Source organism: Hydra viridissima, unplaced genomic scaffold (genome assembly GCF_058129835.1).
Source record: "Hydra viridissima isolate aposymbiotic clone 2 unplaced genomic scaffold, HvirCarnegie_v1 scaffold_2, whole genome shotgun sequence".
Lineage (NCBI taxonomy): Eukaryota > Metazoa > Cnidaria > Hydrozoa > Anthoathecata > Hydridae > Hydra > Hydra viridissima.
The window spans coordinates 176,548-198,508 of NW_028324301.1; the positions used below are offsets into that span (position 1 = coordinate 176,548).

At 37.3% G+C, this 21,961-nt stretch overlaps 1 pseudogene; it reads left to right on the forward strand.

The window, feature by feature from the left end:
- Nucleotides 1-143: 143 nt before the first annotated feature.
- Nucleotides 144-20,402, forward strand: LOC149891427 (uncharacterized; annotated as a pseudogene).
- The last annotated feature ends 1,559 nt before the right edge of the window (nucleotides 20,403-21,961 follow it).

Genomic DNA, 21,961 nt, shown 5'->3' on the forward strand with positions numbered 1-21,961 from the left:
GAAAATATCAATTTTTACTCGTAAAATAATTTAATTCTTATTTTATTTCTACGCTGCTTTTACAATAGTTCATGTTGTTTTCAAAATATAAGTGTTCTCTTTGTTCAATATCAACACAAATTTACATCGCAAAGCAATTAGTAATGCACAGTGGGACAAGTGGTGGTGGTGGAAAAAACCTCAAAAAAAAAGCTTATTCTATTCCAAACCATATAATAGAACATACTCGTACTTTTCCATTGTACTATTTCAGAAACTCTTTTGATTATAATAGTATCTTTTTAATAATAGAAGTTTTTAAATCCACAAAAATCAGTTGCGGTATAATAAAATTCAATGCATAATAAAATATCTTTTTTTGTCAAAAAGCAAGAATTTTTTAATTTTTAAGCAAAGATATTGTAAACAAAAATACGGAGATTGAAAAAATGCCATAAAAGAATCGCTTGTCCAGGAAGCAGCACAAACGGCCTAATTGGTCACATCAAAGGTTGCGAGAAAATAGATTTAAAACCATCCAGTTCCAGACCAGTTTTGACTAAGATATCGTTAAACTATCTTCTTGCCAAGTTGACAGCTCTTGATGAATACTCGATTAGGTCCATAACTCAATCTGAAACACTAAGAATGCTTTTTGAAAATTATGGGCATAGTTTGCCCAAGTCAGCGTCCACAATTTCGGAAAAAGTTAAGATGTTTCATGCTGAAGCCAAATGTTTAATGATTGCTGAATTGGACTACTACTATAAAAGGAGAGTTCTGGCTCATTTTGCTTTTCGCTCTCCGTTGTGTTTTTTTTGATGATTGAGGGAATGAAAATTTTTTTGGTGCCCGTTGTGTTTTTTTTTGATGATTGAAGGTTCATGAAAATTTTTTGGTGCCCGTTCTTTTCATGACAAAACGCGTCATGAAAAAAGTTTAATGGTTGTAAAGGTATTTGAATCTTGCGCGGAAAATTTCTTTTTTTCTTTGTTCATTCTCTTGTTCATGTTTTTGTTCGAGAATTGATTTGCAAATTTCAATTTCACGCCATCCAAATCCTTTGTTCCTTAAGTGTTCAATGGGGTCAAGTGTTTTTATGCTTTTAATTGTTCCGTCGTCGTCATGTCTCAAGATCCTTGTTTTTCCGTTCATTTTATTAAGCCAAGAAAAAAAATTTTTTGAATGATTTTTTGAGAATGAATCAAGACAAGATGGGTACATATTTTCTGTCTCTTTTGAAGTATAATCCATCTTTGATTGAGCTTCCTGTGACCCAGGGTGTTAAAAACAGCCCGTCTCCTTTGTATGTGGCAATTTTCATTCCTTTTCCATTGCTTTTGAGGTAACCAATACCATTTCCAACAATTTTTTCGATCAAAGTGGGTGCAAGAGCACCCAATAAAGGCAAAAGAAAAGGAAGAAACCCTCCTTCTGATTTTATTCCACTTCCCAAAATTTTGTCGATCATATTGGAACCGAGAGAAGAGGCGACACCGCCCAAAGCGGCCTTTCCAAAAACTGGGACGGCTTTGGCTGCAACCCTTCCCAATAAAGGCAAAAGAGCACCAAGAAATCCTCCTTCAACTTTTGCGTTGTGTTCCAATTGAGTTTTGCTCATTTTTATGGTGACTCCAACTCCTCGATTGAGAGCGTCAAAAATTTTTTGGTGTTGTCTTTCTGTTAAAAGCAAAATGTCGTTTCCGTGAAGATTTTCATTTGAAATGCGGATGCTCGCGGGTTTTCCTTCAATGACAGATTTTTTTATTTTGTCGATCTGTCCCTGAGACACATTTAATTTGACACGAATGTAATTGCTCATTTTTAATGCCGGAAAAAATTATTTCACTTCTCGAATGTGATAACGGATCGTGATGTCCTCTCCGCGAAAGTCGATTAAATTTCCGTCTTGATCGACGATGCGTGTGATCATCGTGGAAATTTCTGGTACTTTGACAGGGAGGTAGATCAAATGGGGAGGTCTTTCGATGATTTTGAATCCAGGACCCACAGAGGGGTAAAAGGAGTAAATGCAATTGAGTTGTGAGCCATTGATGTATGCTGACCCGATGACGTTGTTGACGATTCTGATCGTGTTGACGTTTGTGATTCTGGCAATGTCGTCGGACTCGTATTCGGAATTGGAGTCCAATTGTCTTTTTGTGAAGCCCAAAAGAGAGGCGATGCTGTTTTCGACGTTCAGGTCCATCAAATAATTTACTCCGAGTTTGACGGTTGATTTCAAAGTGTTTGAATTGGATCCAATCTTGATGTTTTCGGGGGAGTAACTGATTTTGTTTGTGGTGACGTAACTTGAGCTCTGAGACGCATAATTTTTGATTGTGTTTGAGACGATTTTTTGCAAATAATTGTTGATGTCGATGATGTCGTAGCTTCCTTCTGGAATGATGACGTTTTCTCAATTAGCACCGTTGGTCATGCTGTACCTGAAAGAATTGTTTTTGCTGGCGATGTTTGGAAAGCTGTTGTACGTCTCAAGACCGAGAAAAGCCATCTCATATTTTTTTTCTTTTTCAAAGACGATTTTGTCCAAAAATTCTGTTTGAATTATGTTGGATGTTCCATCTACATCGATGATGATGCCTGACATTTTTTTTAATGGACGAAAAAATTTTTCATATGGCTTCTTTCGGAAAATAAAAATCGTCGAATCCGTTTCGATATTTTCCATCGTGCTTTTTTGACGACAAATCAATCACCGCAAATCCGTGAGGTTCAGACCAGCAATGTCTGCAAAACTTTTTAAACTCATCTTTTTTCATGTCGCTCGAAACGTGGTCTCGATAAATGTGATCAACGTTTTTTGAGTCTTGAGGAAAGAGGCAAATAAAGTTGGTGTTTTCTCTGATCGTTTGCCTTGGGAGCATGAAATAATTTTGAGCGAGGTAGAAGCAGTCGACGTTGGAGTGTCTTCCTCGGATGTAATATTTTTCGCACTTGTTTTGTTTAGTCAATTGAAGGTCTTCAAAGATCATCAAATTGTTTTTGGTTGAATCAAGATCTTCAGGTTCAGGAACATCGTCAGCCGTTTCGAAAAATTGGCAATTCATGTCCTCGGTTTCGGAAAAATTTTTTGAAAGGTCGTTGATGACGCATTCTGGGTTTAAATTCAATTTTTCCATTTCTTTTTGCACCTTGAACAAATCGAGGATGATCTCTTTTGGCAAATTTTTTTCGAACGAGTTTTTGAGTATTTTGTACTCGGGCTGGAAAAGAGATTTCCCAAAGACCTGCAAGTGGTTATAATCCAACCATCCAGGTTTGAGCAGTAAATTGAGAAGCAGCGTTGTTTTTCCGCAACCGGACTTTCCAACGATGATTCCTCGAATGCTTCTCGGCAAAAGCGGGTTGTTGTCTCTTTTGCTTTTCCCAATATTCCATGACAAATCGGTCACTTCCATTTTTTTTTTGTTTGAAAAAAAATGTTCTGTGTCAAATGCAAAAGAGAAACTGAAACAATTAATTTGAGAAACGAGGTCTCAAAAAACAACAGAAACATGATCAAAGGAACATGTGATTCTTGTGGAACGACCAAATGCCAGTTTGTTTCTTCGCATGCAACAAAAGGGGGTGACTTGGTCGAATCGATCAACAATTTTTCAAAAAAAATAAAGCTTCCGTGGGCAAAATTTCCAGGAGAGATGCATGTTCCAGGAATGAATTTTGCAGGGCCTGGCACAAACCTGGACAAAAGGCTCACATCCACCGACATGTATCAGGAGTGGAGCAAACCGGTGGACAGAGTGGACAATGCGGCATATCACCACGATTTGGCTTATAAATATTTGACCGACGTTCAAAGCAGAAATTTGGCGGATCGAATGATGCTTGAAGAGATGAACTCCATTCCAAACCCCACTCAAAAAGAAATAAACGAAAGAAAGCTTATCACGCCCATCATCAAAGCCAAAGCCAAATTCGGATTGGGTGTCTCTGCAAAAAAAAAAAAATTCCCCTGAAATGGACGGATCAGCTTGCAGAGGAGCTTCACAAACCGGTCATTCGTCATTTTAAAAAAAGAAAAGTGTTTGTGAACGACATCGATGAAATATGGGCTGTCGATTTGGTTGACATGCAATCGTTTTCAAAGTTCAACAATGGCGTCAAATATTTGCTCATGGTGATCGACGTGTTTTCAAAGTATGGATGGATCGTTCCGTTGAAAAGCAAAACGGGTCTTGAAGTGTCTGAAGCGTTGAAAAAGATTTTTGATGAGAGAAAATGTGCCAAAATGTGGGTGGACAAAGGAAAAGAATTTCACAACAAGCACGTGAGATCGCTGGGTGTTCAATTATATTCCACTGAAAACGAGGAAAAAAGCTGTGTCGTTGAGCGATGGAACAGAACGATGAAAGAGAGAATGTTCAAATATTTTTCAGCCAACAGCACCAATCGATACATTGACGTTTTGGACGAAACGGTGAAAAATTACAACAGCACAAAGCACTCGTCCATCAAAATGACGCCAATTGAAGCAAGCGAGGAAAAGAACAAAAATATGGTCTGGATGAACCTGAATGGAAAGATGCCAAAAGAAAGACCAGAGCCGAAATTTTCAATAGGTGATCAAGTGAGGATCACAAAAAAGAAGCCCTATTTTGAAAAAGGGTACACGCCGAGATGGACCGAGGAGGTTTTCACAGTGTCCAAAGTTCAGCGAACGGATCCACCAACGTACAAAATCACTGACGCCAACGGTGAAGACATTCAAGGAACTTTTTACGAGCAGGAGATGCAAAAGACGCATCAAGAAATATTCAGGATTGAAAAAATCGTTCGCCGAACAAAAAGCAAATCACTGGTCAAATGGAAAGGATATCCAGACTCGTTCAACTCATGGGCTGAAAATGACGAATTGATCCGTTTGAAAAAAATGAGTTAAAAAAAATTTTCTTTTCTTATTAAAATGACGAATTTCGTGACGGTCGGAAATTTTGATGAGAGCAAATTGTCGGTTGGAGAGATTTATTCCGCAACCAAACCCATTCAGTACCAAAAGATTCCGCTCTTTTATGAGTACCCCTCTGGGAAAGAGCCTTTCATTTTGAGAACGCCCGTTTTGTTTTCTCTTGGCATGTTTGAGAACTGCAACTTTGGAACGAAAGAACTGGAGGGATATTCCATGTCCTTTCTCGGTTTCGACGAGAAAAAAGGGATGAGCGAAAAAGAAAAAAAGTTCATCGATGTGACTGAAAAGTCAAGGAAATGACTCCCACTTTGAAAAAGGGAGGGAGAACAAAGAAAATAATGACAGAGGACTTGTCCATTTTGAAAAAGAAATCCGATAATCCGAATGCCTCACCCATTTTTTTCGGAAAGTTGTTCACAAAGAAAAGCGAGAAAGGCATTGAAGTGTCTTCTTTGTTTTTAAAAAAGAAAGCGAAAGAGCTGGTGAAGGTGTGCCCTTTGGAATATGTTCGACAAAAGTGCAACGTCGTCGCCTCTTTGAAAATTGAAGGTGTTTTTGTTGGAGCTCAGATCGAGTCCATTCAGGTTAGAGTTCCAGAAGTGATCATTGCGAAAAAGGTGTCTTCAGTTCAAAGCATCATGGGTGATGATTTGGATTTGGGGGAAATGGAATCTGACGAAGAAATGTGAAAACACGAAAAAAAATAAAAAAAAAAAATGAAAAAAAAATGAGTTAAAACATTTTCTTTTCATATTAAAAATGCATGCCCCTCACAAGTTTTTCAAAAACGTTTCATCTGCAGAAAGACATGTTGATTCGAGTTTGGAGATCTCGAAAATGTATTTGGGACACATGGATGACAGGATCAAAGAGTTGGAAAAATTCAAAGAGTCGGATCGAGCCAAAAATTTGGAAAACTTGGTGGAAAGAATCAAAGAGCTTGAAAACCTGGTGGAGACAATCAAAAACCTGCAAAAAAAGACATCGCAAAATATTGTTGTGGCAAAAAAAGAGTTGGATCATCCAAACTGTTTTAACATACACGGCCACCATGAGATTTTTGCTCAGAAAGACATTAAATTTGCTGCTCTTGCTCACACGTCAATATCGTTGTCTGTTGGACTGCAATTTGAAAAAGGGATTGCTGTCGTCACTCTGATGAACAAAATCAGCATCCGATTGAACTTTTACAAAAACGATGCCATTTTTTCTGAGTCTGTGGATGACATCATTTTGGACATAACCAACAACAGCATCAATGACGTCATTATCAAAAAAGGCGAAATGCTTTGCAAAATAAATCACATCGATTCGAATTAAAAAAATCCGTCTTTGTTAAAAAGATGGAGATAATCAAAAACACTGAAAAAATTTATCCGACTCTTCCAACAGCTCCGACGGATAGAGGTCATGTTTACCGGCTTCAAAAAATAAGCGAGATCCAAAAAGAAATGGAGGATGAAAAAGTGAAGAGAATGGCTTTGAGCAAAAAGTAACATCGAGTGTCGAAAATTATTCGTTTCGCTGACGATGGGTTGCAAACGGTGTGCATTGTTTTGGGGATTACAGGGGTTGCCCTTTTGTCAACCGTCGTTGCCACTCCAGTTTCGATTGCATGCGAGGGGGTTGCAATTGGATTGGGGGCTTTGTCCATTTTCGGAAACCATCAAAACAAAAAAATGATGTTGAAGGCTGAAAAGCACGAAAAATTAAAGGTTCTTTCCGAGTCAAAATTGAACACGATTGGCGACCACATTTCAAAATCGCTCATGGACGGGTTTGTGAGCGATTCCGAATATGAATTAGTTCTCAGCGAGCTTCAAAAATTTAAGGTCATGGCTGAAGAAATCCGGACAAATACAAAAAGCACCATTGACGAATTGACAAAAGAGTCGTTGATCCAAAAAGGAAGAGAAGAAGCCATTCAAGCGTTTAACAGCATTTTCAAAAAAGGGAAAATGAACGCAAACGCAAACTCGTTTGTGTTTAAGTTTTTTTCTGCGCATTTCAAAAATGGAATTCTTCAAAAGTCAAGACCCGAAAAAGAGAGATGAGATTGTGAAAAATTACATGGCCAACAGGGAGAAGCTTTACAATGAGAGCATCAACCGGAACGTTTCAGATGTGAATTATCAGACTGATCTGTCCAAGTTTTTTCAACCGTTGATCGAGAGCAACGAAAAAGTTAAAAACGAGATGAAGAGAATCGCATACAAAGAGTTTGACAGAAGTCCGCTGGCTTTGACTTTTCCAGAAAGCGAGATGTCTTTTGAAAGTTCAAATAGTGCTGAAAAAACGTTTGGAAAAATGAATGTTGGAAACACAGCATTGGAATATTTGTCAAAATACGCTGCCAAAAAATTTTCTGCAGACAGAGTTTTTGGAATTCACGCAAAAGAACGAGGAAAAATGTTTATTGGGAACAAAGAAATCACCATCGATGAAAACGACGTCGTTATTGATGGTGAAAAGTTTGAGGGGACTTTAGGTTTTTGGGAGTTGATCACAAGATCAAGACCTGATATGACAAAGGTGACAGACGAGGACTTGAAAAATTATGAAAAAATACTGGTTGAAACGCATGCAATGGAGAGAGAAGGGAGACCGACCGCACCAAAATCTTCGAGAAGCGAAAAGTGGGAAAAGATTGTTTCAAAAATTTGGGAAAAAAATTACACAAAAACGAGGGGAAAAAAAGGTTATGGAGTGATCATTCTTCCGAGCGATCCAAATGCTCTTGTGCAACGACTCAGTTTGAGCATCGCTGCTGGTCATGCTGGAAATATCGCATCGAGAAACGAAGCTGTTGCCATTTGTGATGAGCTTTTGAGGCAGGGGGAAATCAACAAAGAGGAATATCGATCGATCCAAAAATACATTTTGTCGTGAAACACGAAAAAAAAAAATTTCTTTAAAAAAAAAAATGCTCATTGTGAACAACAGAAGATATTTGAAAAAGAACGTCATCGGAGGAGGGATCGTTGACACGTTTAAAAATTTTTTGAGGAGAATGATCGCTTCAAACGCATCAAAGTCGTCTCTTCATTTATTGAGGAAAGCAGCAGCAAGCGAAATTGGAAGAGAAGCGATCACAGCCGCCAGATCTGCCGGAAAAGAATTAGCCTCTTCGGCCATATCCACCGCCAGAGACGTTGCCATCGACAAAGGAAAAAAAGCGATTGAAAAAGTTTACGCCAAGACAGGAACGCCAAACCCAAGCATGATTTTAAACGATGTGGCAAAGCAATATGAGTCTGTTAATCCGATGGAAGAGCTGCAAAAAAAAATGTTTGGTTCGTCCATAAAAAAGAAAATGACAAAAAAGAACGCAGTAAGAATCCAAGATCTGGTCAAAATGGGGAGCGGTCTTTTGATTGGGTGATTTTTTTTTTTCTCATTTTAAAAAATGATCAACACCGACAGATTAATAATTGACGAAAAGCCTGTATACGACACAGGCATTGAAAAAGTTGATTTTTTCGAGTACCTTCCGACGAATATCGATTTAAATTCTTCAGGATCGATCGTTTTTGAGATTGATTGCCAATCTGTGCAGACACTTCCGTCTGAGGCTTACATCCTCGTCGAAGGGGTTCTGAAAAAACAAGACGGGACAGCTTACGCAGCAGCAGACAACATTGCCTTGGTGAACAACGCCATCATGTATTTGTTCAGTGACGTCACTTACGACTTATCAGGACAGCAAGTGGAAAGAGTCATGTATCCAGGTCAGGGAACAACCATGCTTGGATTGTTGAAATATCCTTTCGGTTTTCAGCTTGCCGATGGTTTGAAGCAAATGTGGTACAAAGATACTTCAAACGCAACTGGAACCACAGGATTCAACGTCAGGCGAGACCACTTGTTTGCAGACACCACATCCATTGGCGCATTTTCGTTCAGGATCCCTTTAAAGCACATTTTTGGTTTTTGCGAAACTTACGACAAAGTCGTTTACGGATTCAGACACACGATCACCTTCACAAAAAAAGAATACGATGACGCCATTTACAGAGCCGGAACTGTTACTGCAGGAATGATCGACATCAAAAAATTCCGACTTTTCATGTCAAGGATTGAGCTTGATGTTTTGAAAAAATCCGAATTTTTGAACCTGATGTCAAAGAAAATCACCGTTCCAGTTGCTTACAAAGCAAACAAAGTCGAAAGGCAAGCCATTCCAGCGGGTCTCACAGAATTCACTTGGACCCTTGGAAGGATCACAGACAAAAGCGTTCCGAGATTTATCGTGTTTGGTCTTCAGACAAACAGAGGTTCCAGTCAAACCGCAAATCCAGCCGTGTTCGATCATTGCGACATCAACAATTTTTTCGTGACCGTCAATGGGATCAAATATCCAAATTACAATTACGACCTGAATTTTGGGGAAAAGAAAATGGTCATGGCTCATTCCGACACGTTCCTGTTTGATGAAAAATATTATGGAACAAACGAACTTGTTTGCCAATCAGGTTTGACTCTGCTTGAATATAAAAATTTGTTTCCGTTGTTTTTTGTCGACATCAGCAAGCAAAAGGAAAGAGTTGTTTCCGAAACGGCTGAATTGGTTGTCAACCTGAAATTCAGAACGGCTGTGCCAGAAAACACCGTTATTTTCGCAGTGATCATTTCCGACAAATTGATCCAATTTTCTTCAGACGGAAACAACATGAACGCTTTTTATCACGTCAAAAAGACCGTCATGAGATTCTTGACAAAAAAATTGATTTAAAAAAATTTTTTCTTTTCAAAAATAAAACATGAGGATCACAAAAAATTATCTGAAAAATTTGCTGAGAGAAAATGGTGTCACAAAAACCTCAAACAATTTGTTGACTTTGATGATGATTGCGGTTGAGAGCAATCTCGTAAGCAAAGATTCGCTTTTGGAAGGTGCAAAAGAATGCAGACAAGTGGGTCGACCGAAAAAAGAAAATGTGAAAACGGAAAATGTGAAAAAACCGATCGACCCAAAATACGAGAGGCTTGGTTCGATTCGAAAAAAACCTGTGTCTGTGAAAACGACCAACATTGAAACAGGTGAGGTGGTTGAATACAGATCCCCTTACGAAGCAATGAAAAAGACTGGACATGGCTGGGGATATTTGGAGCGTCGAGATGGAAAAGTGGAGGATGGGATCAAGATTGAGATTTTAAATTCAGAAAAGCTCGAAAACAGAAAAAAAACTCCAAGTCCAAAAAAATGAAAAAAAAACTCCAAGTCCAAAAAATGAAAAAAAAATTTTTCAATTCTCGGAAAAAAGAATTGAAAAAAATTGATTTTGAAAAAAAATTTCTTGATGTAATAAAAATGGAAAACAAAATGCGAAAAATCGGCGAGTCCGAAAAAATCGGAAAAACCAAAAAAATCAGCAAGACCGAAAAAATTGAATTTGAGCTAAACAGTTTTCTTGAGAATAAAAAAATGGAAAGCAAAACTGTCAAAGAGAAAAAAGTCAAAGAGAAATCTCTGACAAAATTGCGAAGTGAAGCCAAGGAACGCGCGATAAAAGGTTACACAAAAATGACCAGGGAACAGCTCGTTGAGGCAATAAAAACAACAAGACCTGTCATTGGCCCTCATCCTGTTGCTCGTAGACGGACGATAGATGCGAGGTCAATTGCTCAAAGCCCGGTTCCTGCTCCGCGTCCTGCGATTGCTTCGAGTCAAACTGTTCAAAAGCCTGCCATCGCTCCGAAACCATCAACAATTCCACCAAGACCAGCTCTTCTTCAAAAGCCTGTCATCGCTCCGAAACCAGCTCTTCCTCAAAAACCAGCTCTTCCTCCAATGCCGTCATCACAATATATGCTTGACGCTCCTGTTCCAGATTCGTCTCCTGTGATGGTTCCTGGAGTTTTTTCAAGGTTTGCGACGTCTGTGACAAATGCTGCTGTCAGCAGTTTCAACAGCTTGCTTGAGTTTGTTGATCCATACGTTCCAGAGATGGTGAAAAAAAGATTGAAAAATACAAAAAGAGAGTTGAAAAAAAGAATCACGTCTCTCAAATCGCTCGTGTTCGCAATCCCACCAATTGATTTTCATTTGACCGATCACGCGCTGAGACATGTTGCCAAACAATTTTCGCATCAAGTCAAAGGAAACCAAAAGGACGCTTCAGACTTTTTGAATTTGGCAAAAGACGGCGTGATAAAAATTCTTCAAGAGAATAAAAACAAAAAAGCGAGCCTCGTTTTGACAATCGATATGGAGAGCGTTAACCTTACAACTGGAGAGGAGGTGCATCGAATCGTTCCTTTTTTGTCAAAAGCTGGGATTGTTTTGGAGTCGACGAACTTGGGAGAATTTTATGAAAAAGCAAAAGAGGAGATCCTGGAAAACATGGAAAAATACAACAAAATGGGCTCGAATTGCACAGTGTCAGCCATCTTGAAAATGGACATCAATTTAATTGACTACAGACCCATCGGTGGTAGGTCTTATATCCCTCTCGACGATTTTCTATCGAGCAAAAAAGCAATCATCAACATGGAGAACAAAGACAATGAGTGCTTCAAGTGGAGTGTCACCAGAGCGTTGAACATGAAAGAAAAAAACGGAGAAAGGATTGACTTGATCGAAAAATCAAAAAAAATAAATTGGGAAGGGATTGAATTTCCTGTTGATTACCATAATATTGACAAGTTTGAAGTGAATAATCAAGACATCAGCGTCAACGTTTTCGGTTGCGAAAAAAAATCCATCTACCCTTTGCGAATATAGAAGTGCTTGAACAGAAAGCATGAAATCGATTTGATGCTTATTTCAGACGAAAAAACAAATCATTATTGTCTGATCAAAAATCTGAGTCGACTCATCTCCTCCCAAGCATCCAACAGAAACGGGAGAAAATATTTTTGCAGAAATTGCTTGCAGGGGATGAAAAGCGAGGAAGATCTTTCAAAGCATTCAACCTATTGCAGAGAGCACAGCGCGGTTCGAATGGATCTTCCTCCAAAAAATTCGTTCATGAAATTTGAGCACATCGAAAGGTCGATGAGGGTTCCATTCATCGTTTACGCGGATTTTGAAAGTTTTGTCAAACCGATGGACTCGTGTGAACAGAACCCAAACCAGTCTTACACCAAACAGTTTCAAAGACACGTCCCGAGCTCCTTTGTCTTTCACATCAAATGTTTTGACGAAACCGTCTATGATGGCGAACCATCCATTTCCGAATCGTCAAACGAAAACCAAGACGTGGCTCAATTTTTTGTCGAAAGTTTGGAAAAAGAAATCAAAGAAATTTTTGGAAAAACTTGAAAAAAAATATGGTTTTCACAAAAGACGACGAAAATAATTTCAAATCAGCGACGGTTTGTCACATTTGCGAAGAAAAAATTCTCGATGCAGAAAAGGTGCGCGATCACTGTTATTTTACTGGAAAATATCGTGGAGCGGCACACAACGAATGCAATTTAAAATGCAAAGTCCCAAAATTCATTCCTGTCGTTTTTCACAATCTGTCAGGTTACGACAGCCATTTGTTCATCAAAAAATTGGGTGGAGAAATAACCTGCATCCCATGCAACGAGAAAAAATACATCAGCTTCTCGAAAAAAATCAAAGTGGGGGAATACATTGGGAAAGACGGAAAACCGAAAGACAAAAAAATTGAATTGAGGTTCATCGACAGTTTTAAATTCATGGCCTCCAGTTTGGACACTTTGTCAAAAAATTTAAAGACGGAAGAGTTCAAAAACCTCTCAAAATATTTTGAAGGAGAAAAATTCGATTTGTTGTGCAAAAAAGGAGTTTATCCATATGATTGGATGGACACATTCGAAAAATTTCATGAAACACAATTGCCACCAAAAGAAGCGTTTTTCTCAAAACTCAGACACAAGGGAATAAGCGATGAAAATTACGCGCATGCGCAAACGGTTTGGAACACGTTTCAATGCAAAACGTTCAGAGAATATCACGATTTGTACAACGTGTCGGACGTTTTGATTTTGGCGGATGTCTTTGAAAATTTCAGAGACGTTTGCATGAAAAATTACAAGCTCGACCCAGCCTGGTATTACACATCTCCAGGGTTGGCATGGGACGCTTGTTTGAAAATGACAAAAATAAAATTGGAGTTGTTGAGCGACCCAGACATGCTTCGAATGATCCAAAAAGGAACACGTGGAGGGGTCAGCATGATCTCCAATCGGCATGGAAAATCGAACAACAAATACATGGGAGACTCGCACGATCCAAGTCAACCGTCAAAGTTCATCCAGTACTTGGACGCAAACAACCTGTACGGATGGGCAATGAGCAAACCTCTTCCCGTTGGAGGATTCGAATGGATGACAGAAGACAAACTGTCCGATTGGAGATCGGTTCCGTGCATTTTGGAGGTTGATTTGGATTATCCGGAAAGCCTTCACGATGAACACAACGATTACCCATTGGCCCCTGAGAAAATGGAAATCGGAAAAGTGGACAAGCTCGTTCCAAAGTTAAACGACAAGAAAAAATATGTCCTTCACTGTGAAAACCTGAAATTGTATGAACGATTGGGAATGAAAATTTCAAAGGTGCACCGAGGAATAAAATTTGAGCAACGGGATTGGATGAAACCATACATTGACATCAACACAGAATTGAGAACAAAAGCAACCAGCGAATTTGATAAGGAATTTTTCAAGCTGATGAACAATTCGGTGTTTGGAAAAACCATGGAGAACATTGAAAAGCGAGTGGACGTGAGACTGGTGACAAAAAAGGAAAAGGCGATGAAATTGGCAGCCAAACCAAATTACGACCGGCACACGATTTTCGACGAAAACTTGATTGCCGTTCACATGAAAAGGACATCAATTTTTTACAACAAACCGATTTTTTTGGGGATGTCCATTTTGGATTTGAGCAAAACCTTGATGTTCGAGTTCCATTATGATTTCATCAAAAAAAAATATCATGGTGACGCAAAGCTGTTGATGACAGACACGGACTCGCTGGTTTATGAAATCAAAACGGACGATTTTTACAAAGACATTGCTGACGATGTACTTGAAAAATTTGACACAAGCGATTTCAGCAAAAGCCATCCAGCCATTCAAAGCGTCGGGTTCAAAGTGGGTTTAAACAAAAAGGTCATTGGGATGTTTAAAGACGAAACCGGAGGAAAACAGATTGAGGAGTTTGTCGGTCTCCGGTCAAAACTTTACTCTAACAAAATCCATCAAGAAAAACAAGAGAAAAAACACAAAAAATGCAAAGGTGTCGAAACAAATGTCGTCGAAAAATACATCACCCACGACGATTACAAAAAATGTCTCGAAACCAAAAAAGAACAGATGAACAAAATGAACGTCATCCGATCCCATTTGCATGACGTTTACACGGAGGAGATCAACAAAACCTCTCTCAGCGCCGCCGATGACAAATAAATCATTTTGGATGATGGGATCCATACGTTGGCTTATGGGCATTACAAAAAAAGACCAAAGCAAGAGTCAGAGCAAGAGCAAGAACAAGAGTCAGAGCAAGAGCAAGAGTCAGAGCAAGAGCAAGAGCAAGAGTCAGAGCAAGAGCAAGAACAAGAGCAAGAGCAAGAACAAGAGAAAGAGCAAGAGAAAGAGCAAGGGTCAGAGCAAAGAAATCTCGAATAGGTCAAAAATGTTGATCTCAGAGTGCAGAGGAATAATCGAGGAGACCAAAAGACAAAAATGAGGAGGAAAAAATTAACAAATTAAAAAAAAAATGAACAAAATAAACAAAATGATCGACGTCGAAGGAATTGTTTTGCCGAACAAGGCTTTGAGCGACTTTCAATTGATGGAAGCAGCAAAAAAACTGAAAATAAAAAACTTCCGGGGAGTTTTTGTCAGAGACATATTGCCGAAAAAACCGAGAAAAAAAGAATGCGGGATCATCAACACGGGGGATTCGAGCACCGGAGGGTTTCATTGGGTGTGTTGGTTCAAAGACGGTGATAAGAAATGCAGTTTTGATTCTTACGGTCAACCTCCTCTTGTCGAACTGGTTCAATATTTGAAGAGCCCCGTTTATTATAACAGCGACTGGGTTCAAAAAGGAAACACGGTTTTTTGTGGTCACTTGTGTCTTTACGTCTTGAAAAAATTGGATAAAGGAAACAGCTTTCAAGACATTCTCAACAGATATCAAGACATTGTCAACACCCTTTGGTGATCACTTGCGAATTAAAAAATCGAAGATTTTCCACGGATCTGAAGGATCTGAAAAAAAATTTTCACCCTTTAAAAAACGATTGACAAATTCAACAGAAACGAGTTCAGCATTTATCTCGACAATCTTGCAACAGACTCTGCAAGCAACGTTTATATCAAAACGGACGGATCCAGCACCATCACTGCTGATTTGGATTTTAACTCTCAAAAAATCATCAACCTGGCAGAACCAACCAACTCTCACGACGCTGCCACAAAAAATTACGTGGACACGCATTCGACAGGAGGAGGAGGAGGAGGAGGAGGAACGGTGATTGGAGCTGCAGACTTGGATTTGAATTTTCACAAAGCGATCAACTTGAACGAACCGACCAATCTTCATGACGCCGCGACAAAAAATTACGTCGATGTCAGCTCAAGTCTGTGTGTTAAAACAGATGGATCGAGCACCATCACTGGAGCCTTGGATTTAAACAACCACAAGTTGCTCAACGTCTCTGATCCAACCACTTCTCACGACGCGGCAACAAAAGGGTACGTCGACACCAAAGTTGCTTATTCCAATATTTTGTACACAGACGTCAGCATGACATCACACAAACTGACCAATATGGCGGAACCCGTTTCCGCTTCGGATTCAGCCACCAAAAATTACGTGGACACGCATGCGTCAGGATCATCGATCGGAACCGAGGACTTGGATTTGAATTCTCACAAATTGATCAATGTGCTCGATCCGTCAAGCGCACAAGACGGAGCGACAAAAAGCTACGTCGACTTGTTGTTGCAAAAATCGAGTTTGACCAGCGTTGTTCCAAGCTCGAGCTTCACCAGTTTGGGGTTCAAGTCACAGACCGTTGCAGCATTAACCACTTCGCCAGTGTTTGCGTTTTCCGGAAAATCTGGAGTGCTGAGAAGGTTGTGGTTGGCTTTATACAGCACCTCTGGCACAAACATTCCCGGTCAAGTTTTTATTCGAATCTTTACTGACGGAGAAATCAATGTGGGGAATTATGCAGAAAGCACGGAAGGAATCGGAGTGGATCAAACAGGACTTGCTACCGATTTGCTTTTTTCCCCTCTCGGAGGAGCTTTTTACGCCAATTCTTTGCAAGGATGCAACATGTTCAGCACCACTTTCTTGGGAGGATATTTCACGTTGGACATGCCTTTCAGAAACGACGTCTCCATTCAACTGGTGAACAGAAATGCCACAACCATTACGTATTGGATTCAACCTTTTGTTTCCACTCTTGCTTCCATTCCTGCCACCATCCCTCTTTTCAAGCTGCACTGCAGCACATTCCGATATTTAAACACCACTTATGGCAGCGAATACGTTTTGATGAACACCAACGGAAAAGGAAATGGCGTGTCATTGAAATACATCAAAATGAACATCATCGGCGGTTCTGGAAACTGGTGGGAATCACGAGTCAGAATGTATGACGGAAATGTGCCTCCTGGAAACGGAACCGTTCTCACTCCTTGGACTCCATACAACACCAACAATTACACCTCCTTTCCCGGATATGACGGTGACAGCACATGCTTCTTTTCCTCCTCCGGATTGGAAGATTTTTATTTGTCGTCATGGAACGGCTCAAATTTAACTTCCTTCAACAACACATCGACGGGACTTCTTTACCAATCCACTGCATCCATCGGATCCACCACCACCATTTCCTTTTACAGAAATTTCGGAGAAGCTGACTCCATACCCAGCGTATCAGCCGGCAGAAGGCTCGTCGTCACTCTCAACTCCGGCGACGCGCAAGTCGGACAATCCGGAAGCTTTTACCTTCTTCTCGGTCAAGTCTTTTATTACGCCTAATTCACACAACACCTTTACAACCATTAAACTTTTTTCATGACGCGTTTTGTCATGAAAAGAACGGGCACCAAAAAATTTTCATGAACCTTCAATCATCAAAAAGAAACACAACGGGCACCAAAAAAATTTTCATTCCCTCAATCATAAAAAAAAACACAACGGAGAGCGAAAAGCAAAATGAGCCAGAACTCTCCTTTTATAGTAGTAATTGGCTGCATTGAAAGCAAAAGGAGAAAGATTTGGACTAACAGGTGACGAATGGTGTAGCAATAGAGGTAGAAGATACTACAATTTAAATGTTCATCACGACCGAACATATTGTTTAGGAATGGTGAAATTGCCGTCTCCTAGTTCTGCCGAAACATTAAACATTTTAATACTGCAAAAATTAAAAGAATTCGGTATAGATGATGAAGATGTTGCAGGTAAAACTACGGATGGCTGTAGCTGGATGGTGAAATTGGGTACCATGTTTAAGTTTCCACATCAAATCTGCCAGAATCATTCAATTCATTTGAGTGTTTGTGATTTGCTATACGCTAAAAAAGGTTGTTGCGAAATTGTGAACAAAGAAACTGAATCGGATATTGAAACAGAAACAGAAACTGATGGAGAGACTGAAGGAGAGTTTCTTATTGACTATTCGGAGAATGAGATTGAATATGAAGAAAATATCAAAAAAAGTCTACAGAAACTTCGAATACTAATTAAGTTTTTAAAATATTCATCGTTTCGATATGAAGTTCTTAAAAGAATAATACACAAAAATTACGGATCTTCGCATGACAAAGGACTATTGCTCGACAACCGCACTAGATGGAACAGTGTTTTTCAGATGATCAAAAGATTTTTGGACTGCTTAGAAGCTGTAAAAAAAACACTCGAAGAACTAAACTGCTTAAACATGTTAGATGATATTGACTTGGATTTCTTAAAATCGCTGTCTGACTTATTGGAAGTCATTGCTGACGCTGCAGTTCGATTGGAAAAACCAAATACAACAATTTTGGAGTGTGACATCATTATGGAAACGTTAGTAAGGAAATTGAAGGTTGTAGAAACTGACATCAGTTCTAATTTTGCTGAGGCGTTAATCTCCAGATACGAAAATCGTAAAAACATCATGTTGGTATCATTAAGTCGTTATTTGCACAATCCCGATTTTTTTAAAAATAAAAACCACACATTTTTTTACGCTTCCAAAAAAGATATTCAAGTTTATGCTGCAAAATTATTTGATCAACTATTTGCAACAAAAGAAAATAGTCTCCAAACAAAATCAGATGATCGCGCTTAAAAGCAAACAAGAAGAACCATCACAATCGACATCTTTTTTTGTCGAAATTCAAGAAGTTTTATATCAAAATCAATCAACAGCTAAAAAGCCAAAAAAGTTCAAGACCTTCACCGATCAATTAAAAGAATACGAAGTAACTGGTGTGAAATCAGAAGCAGTTTTGAAATTTGAACTAGCCATCCACAGAATTCAAGCAACTTCCTCGGAAGCAGAAAGAGTTTTCTCCTCGTCTTCCAGATTTGTCACAAAGTTTCGTAGTTCACTTTCTGATGAAATGATAAATGTTTTCATCTTTTTAAAATATTATTTTAAAAGATCTTCAGAATAAATACTTTTTTAATATTCTTTTTTTAGTTTTTACTATTGGTAACCCAAGAAGTCTTTATTACAGAGCACCACGGAAGGGCATTTAACTGAAAGTTCAAGCCTTCTTCCTAACCGATGCTGGTTAGAAAGCCATTTATTAGATAAAACTTGCTCGTTAAAAGATTGCGATAAGAAAAATATTTAAGTACTAAGGAATATAAAAATATAATTTTTTAAAAAATTTATTATAAATTATAAATCGAAATATATAAAAATAAAAAAATTAAATATAAGAACAATGTTTAATTATCAACTAGATAGTTTAATTTTTTAATTTATAACAAAGTTTTATCGAAGCTCCGATTTTTTCTCGACTCCGACGGAGCTTTTTCTCGATTTTTTTCGACTCCGGTTTTTCTCGATTTTGGATCCTCTGTCTCCGATATATTTCGAGATTTACGCATCTTCGTACGATATTTTCGCGTAATTTCAAAATAAATCGTATTTACATTGTAAACTCTTAAAATTGTGATATTTCCGATGTATTTATCTATAATTACGAGGTTTTCGCAAAATCACTGTAAAATTTTGCAAGCCACACAAACCATCGGAAAATAAAAAGATTAAATCTTTTTTTTTTAACATTTTTTTTACATTTCGCAAACCATTTAAATCAAAATTACTTTTAAAGTAAATTACTTTCACATGACTTACTTTTAAATTGATTTATATAGACAAAGAAAGTGTAAATAGCATTTTTATGTTAATTACTTTTACTAGTAATAAATTATTTTAACAAGTAAAAGTTACGCATTTTTAAAATTAACTTTATGTAAATAATTTTTAGATGTAATATATTATTTTACCATGCTAACGGGTGATTACTGAAAATCTGGACAAAGTTGCTTACATTATGTTTCTATATGCAACTAATATTTATTTTTTCAAACAATTTTTAAAATGTTGCAAATTTATTCTTCTTTTGAAATATATATTAACTTTTATATAAGTATTTTAAATTTAGTATTAAAAATGACGTCAAACGAAGAGCTCCGGAGAAAACGTGTATACCAGTTTTATCAAGAAAATTCAGATAAACCTAAATCATTCACTGTTTCTCATTTTGAAGCAGAAAACTTATCAAGATCGACTATATATGGAATTATTAAACGTGTAGAAGAAGATAAACCATTTGAAAGGCAAACTAGTAGTGGTAGAAAGCCGAAAATAATGACCAAGCGCGCCATCAGTCAACTTACCAAGCTTTTTGACCATAAATGTGGCATTTCTCAGCGTATAGCTTCAAAAAACTTCAAATGTTCTCAGTCACTTATTTCTAAGACATTGAAAAACAAAACATAAATAAGATTCCAAGTCGAACGGAGAGCCAGAGAGCAAAAAACCGACGTTTGTGTGGTCAGCTTTATAAAAATTATAAAGATTTTATTTGGGTTCTTGATGACGAGTCTTATTTTACTCTCTCGAACAGCCAAATTAATGGTAATGATAATTTCTATTCACGTAACATCGAATTAACACCAAACAATGTTAAATTCAAAGAAAAAAAGAAATTTGAAGAAAAATTATTGGTTTACGTGGTCATATCGCCTTTTGGCCTATCAACTCCATACATTGTACAGTCTGGAACAGCTATTAACCAGTATATTTATGTTGATGAATGTTTGACTAAAAAACTATTACCACACATCAAACAGCTTACAAAAAATACCAAATACATATTCTGGCCTGATCTAGCAAGTGCCCATTACTCAAACAAAGCTGTTAAGTTTTTGAATGAAAATGGTATAAAGTTTGTAACAAAAAGTGAAAACCCTCCAAATATGCCTGAATGTCGTTGTATTGAGGATTTTTGGTCTTGTATCAAAGGAAATGTTTACAAAAATGGTTGACAGGCAGAGAATTTGGATCAATTACGCTCTAGAATAATTTACTGTTTTAAGAAATTCGACAAAGAGCTGGTACAACGCTTGGCAGAGTCTACTTGCAGAAGACTCGACACAATAAGAAGACAAGGTCTTGTTGAATTAAGATAAACTTTTTTATTAAAATTAGAATAAATTTGCTATTTTATTCTTTTTAAAATAATAAAATAGGTCTTCTAGATTAAAAGTTATTTAATTTTTAGTTTTGTCCAGATTTTTAGTAATCACCCGTTACTTTTTAAAAAATGAATTACTTTGAAATGTAAATATATTTGATAATTTAATCTAAGTTATGTAAAGTAATATTTGTTTAAAAGTTACTTTTTTACAGCAAAGTAAGTAAAATAGCTATCCCTAATGGGTTTGTAGCAACTAAATATAAAAACTTTAATCAAATTACAGCTTTTATAGCTTTACTAGTTTTCTCTCCTTAGGGAATAAATTTCAAATTAATTTCCGATGGAGTGTTTAATTGCGAAGGGAATTTGCGAAAATCTAAATCGGTTTTTACAGTTAATTCACTCTTTTTAGAGATTACCATCGCAATTTAATCAAATACCTCGTATTATTAGAAATACTTCGTATTTACAGTGAAATCTCGTGATAAATCATCGAATTACATTGTACCTCGAGAAACCTCGAAAGAATCTCGATGTTTTTATTTTTCTAAAATTTCTATAAAGGTTTTTCCGATTAATTACCATACCTTATTTTGACCATCGGTCGCGTATTTTTACGATGGAAAAAAATCCAAATATGCACTTTTGCGTATAAACCGATGCACCGCCATCGTAAATCTTGTACGAGATTCTCGCCGAGTCCGATTGCGGGATGCTCTAATGACAGCTTGTAACTAAGCCATCAACATACATGGTACATAAATATGCACCATAAAGTAAATTTGTTTGTGAGAATTATGAAAGTTGGGAATTATGTTTTCAACAAAAATTCTTGGCAATGTTTTTTTTAACAACAAACAAAAAATATTAAAGGATTTCCTTTCCAATGATAACTTAAAAACAATTAAAAAGAAACAAAGAAAAAAATAAAGTTAAAATTGGAAATATAAGCTGTATGTTATGCAAATTGTATAGCATTTGTTTATATACTTAATTAAAATTTACCTTCTATTTGAGTTCTTTGAATCATTTCTTGAAATTTTTCTTATAGTTTAAGAATATACATGAATATAGATATATATTATAGATAAATATATTATACATAGATATAAATGTACTTTGATTTGAATAATTTTTGTGACAATCAGTTAACTTTGGTATTTTAGCAATGACTACAAATCTCCAACAAATACCACACAAATGTCTTCAAATTTTTGATAAATAATATATATTGAATAAATATATAATAATAAACAGCGATTGCCACTTTTATATTGAAGAAATATAAGTAAATAATTAAGGTTTGAACTGTTTTTTAAAAATTAGATATTTAGTGGAGCCATTTTTTCGAACAGAAATAGGCCTCTTAATTTCCCCCTCAAAAATGTGAGATATACGGCCGTGAAT